Here is a 6,472-nt window from a genome sequence, read left to right on the forward strand (position 1 = left end):
CAGTTTCTGGGTTGGTTGGTTGGTTTTGATACAGGGTCTCACCATGTAGCCTTTGCTATCCAGGAACTCGCTCTGTAGACCAGGCTGGCCTCGAACTCAGAACTCTGCCTGCCTCTGCCTCCCGAGTGCTGGGATTACAGGTGTGCACCATCGTGCCAGGCTTGCCTCCGTTAGCTTTGTTAGCTTGCTTGCTTTTTGAGGAACCTCTATACTGATTTCCACGTGGCCATACAAACTTCTGTTCCCACCACCTGAGAATAAGCATTCCACTTTCTACATCCTATGTGTTTTCTTAATGATGGCCATTCTGACTTCAGTGAGATTGAACTTCAAAGTTGCTTTAATTTGGTCTCCCTGTTAAGAGCGCTGAATGTGTTTTTAAGTATTTGTTAACCAGTGTGTTTCTTTTCTATTCTGTTTACTAGCCCTTTATTGAATGTATGATTTAGCTTTTTCTTTTATCTTTGCAGGGACTCGGATTTAGGTCCTTATATTTGTGCATAAGGTACTTACTAAGCCATCTTCCTGGCCATTTTGCACTTTTTTTTTTTAACTTCTCTTTTCCTGGACTTCATCTTCCTTATTCGATCAACTCTTTTCTTCTGTGGAAGAAAGCGAGGGTGGGAAGTGGGAGGGCTCTTGAGCTCTAGTGACTTGCCCACCAGTACCGTCCACTAGGAAATAAGCATCCTGCCTTAGATCCTTGTAGACATGGCTGCGAGTGGGAGCCACCTGGTGGCCAAGGCTATGTGATGAGGCAGATGTGTCAGGTTTAAAAAACAGCCAGCTGCTGGGCTCAGCTGATGAATGGATAATAAAAATGGGGTACATTTACACAATGAAATGTTATCCAGCTATTTTAAAATGAAATTATAAAGCCAGGCATGATGGCACACATCTTTAACCCCATCCAGGAGGCGGATCTCTGAGTTCGAGGCCAGCCTGGTCTATGGAACAAGTTTCAGGACAGCCAGGGTTACATAGAGAAACTCTGTCTCTAATACTCACCCCAAAAGAAAGAAATTATTTAATTTGCAGACAAATGGATGGAGCAAGAAAAAAAATCATCCTAAGCAAGGTAACCTAGACTTTTATATTTGCATATAAAAGCAAATATTATATGCCTTCCCTCATATGTGGATGTTAGCTTTTAAGCCTTCAATGTGTGTGTTATAATCTGAATAACTACAGAAGTTAGGTACTGTCTCAGTTAGGGTTTCTATTGCTGTGAATAGACACCATGACCATGGCAACTCTTCTAAAGGAGAACATTTCATTGCGGCTGGCTTACAGGTTTGGAGGTTTAATCCATTATCATCATGGTGCATGTGACATGGTAGCACACAGGCAAACATGGCTCTGGAGAAGGAACTGAGAATTCTACAACTTGATCTGCAGGAGGCAGAAGGACACTGTATGCCACACTGGGCATAGCTTGAGCATATGAAAGCCAGGTGGTGGTGGCACATGCCTTTAATCCTAGCACTCGGGAGGCAGAGCCAGGCAGATCTCTGTGAGTTTGTGGCCAGCCTGGTCTACAGAGCGAGATCCAGGACAGGCACCAAAACTACACAGAGAAACCCTGTCTCGAAAAAGCAAAACAACAAGCAAAAAAAAAAAAAAACCCAAAGAAAGAGCACATGAGACCTCAAAGCCCACTCCCACAGTGACACACTTCCTCCAACAAGGCCATACCTCCTAATATTAGTGCCACTCCCTATGGGCCAAGCATTCAAGCACTTGAGTCTATGGGAGCCATTCCTGTTCAAACCACCACAGGTACCTAGTAAGGGACTAAGTGGGAAGTGAGGATGTCTCAAGGAAGGGAAATAGAACGTATTGTTATGGAGATAAAAGGGGAATCTACAACAGGAGGATTAAACAGGGAGGGGATGGAAGAGAAGGGTAAAGGAGGGGATATGGGAACGGACAACTAACAAGAAAGTCTGTTTGTAAAGCTATATGGAAACCTACTACTGCAGAAGCTTCCTAAATTATACACATATATGAATCTAAATAGAGTCACAAAATCATAGGGGAATTGATACCCAAACTAGACATCTTATGCCACCAAGTAAAACCTCCATTGCCAGGAATGGGTTATATCTTGTTGAGTCATTGGCCAAAGGGACCCCATGGAAACCCCAAAACATCACAAACTATTGCCAAGGTTATTGTTACTCTCTACAACTTGATGGAGAGGCCCTGTTACTGAAGACAGCACCTCCATATCTCACTGAACACAGAGTCATTGGTGCCTAACTACCAAGCTTTCTCCCTCCTGACTAGTTAGTGTTCATGGTCCTGAAAGGCATTCTGCTTGCTTCCAGAGGAGAAAGGTAGCCACCAACCCAGCTACAAACCCTGCAATCCTGACCTGCTTGCATGATATGCCGGTGCAATGTTGGCACAGATATTGTAGGAGTAACCATCCATTATCCGATAGATTTAAGCACCATTCCATGAGATGGCATCCATACCTGACACTGCTCAGGTAGCCAAGAACCCGAGACTAGATCGGTCAAAGGTCTAGGGGAAAATCAAATACTATAGTTCTGCTAAAGGTTTATCTGCATAGCAATAAAATGACTCCTAACAACATTCTGCTGTACTCATAGATCAGTGATTGCTCAGCCCTCATCAGAGACGCTTCCTCCTGCAGTAGATGGAAACAAATACAGAGACCCACAACTAGACAATATGCAGAGAGTGAGAGACTTTGGAACACTCAGTCCTACATGGAATGTCTTTATCAAACCCTTCTCCTCAGGGCTCAGGAAAATCTACGAAGAGAAAAGGGGAAAATTGTAGGAGCCAGAAGGCACGGATGACTCCAAGGAAACAGTGTCTTCCAGACACAGCAGGATTGATGCACACATGAACGCACAGAGACTGTGGCAGCACGCACAGGGCCTGCACAGGTTCAAGCCAGGTGGGGAGCCAGCACTGAGAGGGGGGAGTCAAGACTAGCTCCCATCCCTAATCAGGAAGCCATCTCCAATTAATAGCCATTTGCAAAAGAGAAATCAGTTTTCTCCAAAGGAGCTCTGCTGGGTGTATAAAACCACACTTAGGGGTAGGCCTCATGCCGAGCAGTAGCTAACTGACACTAAACAAATTCAGTGGTTTTCTTGGGGATTTTTTGCCTGGGCACTTTTTGTCTTATTGGTCTTTTGCTTGTTTATATTGTTATTCATTTTTGTGTTTTTGTGGAGTGTGTGTGTGTTCCTTTTTTGGTTGATTGGTTCTTAGATATGATATGATTGAGTGAGAGGATTGTAACTGTAACCATCTAGTCTTCAACCGCATCAAAGACCCAAGAAGGAAAATAATATTACCTGAGCAAGCAGGGAGTACAAGCAAGCAACTTCCAAAAAATACAAGGAATGACAGAAACAGCTGGCAGCCTGGACAGCCACCCAAGGTTTCTCTGCAATGTTGGGGCAACCATTTTTGGCTACAGGCCTAGAATATCTGACAGACCATTTTTCAGAAGCAGAAAATTTTTGAAAGACTGTCCTACCCTGGCTTGCCAAGGTTCAGCAGTTGCTTCCCTTGTGTCTTGCTTCTCCAGAATGGACAGCATGCTTACCGTCAGCAGTCAAGGCAAGGACAGTTCTATGCCCAACAGGCCATTTATGCCAAGAGGAAGACAAATTCTGTATGGAGTATCTGCAATGCCCAACATCCTCTTGAGAGTAGATTGGTGCTACCAGGAGCAATTGTGTCTCATGTCAACACAGTTCTAAGTTATTAAAACATTTAAATGCCACATCCTCTAGGTCTATGAAGTGTTTGAAGACTACCTATCCATCTGACATATGTTTCTGCATATCTAGGAAACCTAACTAACATAACTATAAGTATGATAAGCATAGGTGACTATTAACCTATAATGATTATCAACCTAAAGATTAAAGCTTCACATTATAAAAATAAACATCTGTAAACAGATGCACAGTATAAAGACAATGACCTCAAATTTGTGACAATATACAAAACATCTCAATCAGAGGTAGAAATGTATAATGCAATATGATAACAATATTCTTTTTTTTTTTTTTTTTTTTTTTTGGTTTTTTTTCGAGACAGGGTTTCTCTGTGTAGCTTTGCGCCTTTTTCCTGGAACTCACTTGGTAGCCCAGGCTGGCCTCGAACTCACAGAGATCCGCCTGGCTCTGCCTCCCGAGTGCTGGGATTAAAGGCGTGCGCCACCACCGCCCGGCGATAACAATATTCTTAATAGGTATCAATATGCAAATATCCTAAGCAGAGGTAGAACAAACATATAGCATGAGAATTACTTTTACATTTGTATCAATATGCAAAAATATTTTAAGCAGGGGTCGGAACATATATACAATATGACAAATACAGTTTGAATTTGTATCAGTATACAAATTATCTTAAATCAAAATATCTTAAATATATATATTGGTTTTTTTCAAGACAGGGTTTCTCTGTGTAGCTTTGTGCCTTTCCTGGAACTCACTCTGTAGCCCAGGCTGGCCTTGAACTCACAAAGATCCGCCTGCCTCTGCCTCCCAAGTGCTGGGATTAAAGGCATGTGCCACCACCGCCTGGCTTAAATAGGTATATTTAAGATAATTTAAGAAATATAATTTTACATTTGTATCAATATATAAGAATCCATACCAGGGTTGGGGATTTAGCTCAGTGGTAGAGCACTTGCCTAGCAAGTGCAAGGCCCTGGGTTCGGTCCTTAGCTCCAAAATAAAATTAAAAAAAAAAAGAATCCATACCAATGCAAATTATCTAAAACTGATAGTTTGCTAAATTAGTTTACAAGTAGATACAATAATCTACCTTATTATCCTAGCCTATCTATCCCCCCCTTTTTTTCCCAAACAGATTCTTGAGTCTAAACTTTATTGATCCACCTCCAACCCCATTAACTTACAACCAACCCCTAACAGATGACAATTATCCATAACCCAGAGAAAACAAAACCTGTTGGGAGAGGGGACGTCATTTTCTTAGAATTGCTTCCTGTTGTCTAGGGGGTGATGGTATCCCTGTGGTATCCTGTAAGAAAACTAAAACAATGGTTAAATCTCATTAAGACTAGCTGTAACATTTGTAGCCAGTCTTAGAGTAATGCACAAGGCTTGTCTGAAGTTCTGGCTATAGGTATAAGATGGTGAACCACCTCAGCCAGCCACCTTGGAATTGTCTTGAGCAGTTTGTAGTCCAAAGCTGATCTTTGAGTGGTGTTTATTGGCTCAATGGCATCATTATTGACCAGGTAGAATCATTGTTGTGGGGCCCCTTCTTCCTTCTGGAGACTTCAGAGATCGCTATTAGGAAAATTTGATTGTTCACTGTAGAATACTTAAAACATTCTTAGTATCAAAATGGAAAGTTTAAATTTCAGGATATCACTATATCTAAAGAAAGGTTCAAAAGAGTCAAGAATAAGTATGGGGAGAAATAGAATTTCAACAACTTTTGCTTTTCTTCTGTCCCACACCAGGTGGCTCTTCTGATATGAGACAGAAACTCTTAATTTTTTCTTTTAACAACATACTTGAATTTAGAGAAGGAGAGAGCCACTCTCCAACTCCAAAGCCAGCATTGATTATAATTGAGTCGGGACTTCAACTTTTGAGAAGTAAAGAGAAATTAATGTTTAAGTAGTGAGATTTTAGCTTATATATATACAGGAAGAGCAATGGAATAGAATAGAGGACCCAGAAATAAAATGACAAAGTGATGCCCACTTAAGTTTTGAAAGAAAGAAAAAAACATACATTGGGGGAAAAGATAACCTAGTCAATAAATGGTTCTGGAAAATCCAGGTTTTTACCTGCAGAAGAATAAAAATTGAATTCGTATCTTTCACTGTGTACAAAAAAAAAAAGAAAAACAATTCAAAGAGATCAAAGATCTTAACTTAAAACCAGAAACACTGAAACTTCTATGAGAAAACACAGGGATACCCTTCAAGATATTGGGGTAGGCAAGAACTTTCTAAACAGAGCAGCAACAGCACAGGAGTTGCCCCGAGTATCAATAGATAGAACCACATGAAAATAAAACCATCAGCATAGCAAACAGGATGATAGAATATCTTTACCAGCTATATTTCAGACAAGGGACTAATATCCAGCATTTACAAGGACTTACAGTAATTAAATACCAAGAAAGGAAACCACCAAGTAACAAATGGACAAGTGAATCAAGCAGTTACTTTTTTTTAAAATGAGAAACACAAGTTGCTAATAGATGGTTAAGTGTTCCATATGCCTAGCCATCAGGGAAATGCAAATTAAAGCTACTTTGAGACACTACTTCAGCGCACTCAGAATGGCTATCATCAATAAATGGTAACAAATTTTGGAGAGGTTGTGGAGAGAAAGAAATGTGTTCAATGTGGATGCACATTAATACAGCCACCATTGTGGAAATCAGTTTGTAGATTTCTCAAAAATTTAAAGACAGAGCTACCACA

The sequence above is a fragment of the Peromyscus californicus genome, unplaced genomic scaffold (genome assembly GCF_007827085.1).
Source record: "Peromyscus californicus insignis strain IS unplaced genomic scaffold, ASM782708v3 Scaffold_12__1_contigs__length_115047231, whole genome shotgun sequence".
Lineage (NCBI taxonomy): Eukaryota > Metazoa > Chordata > Mammalia > Rodentia > Cricetidae > Peromyscus > Peromyscus californicus.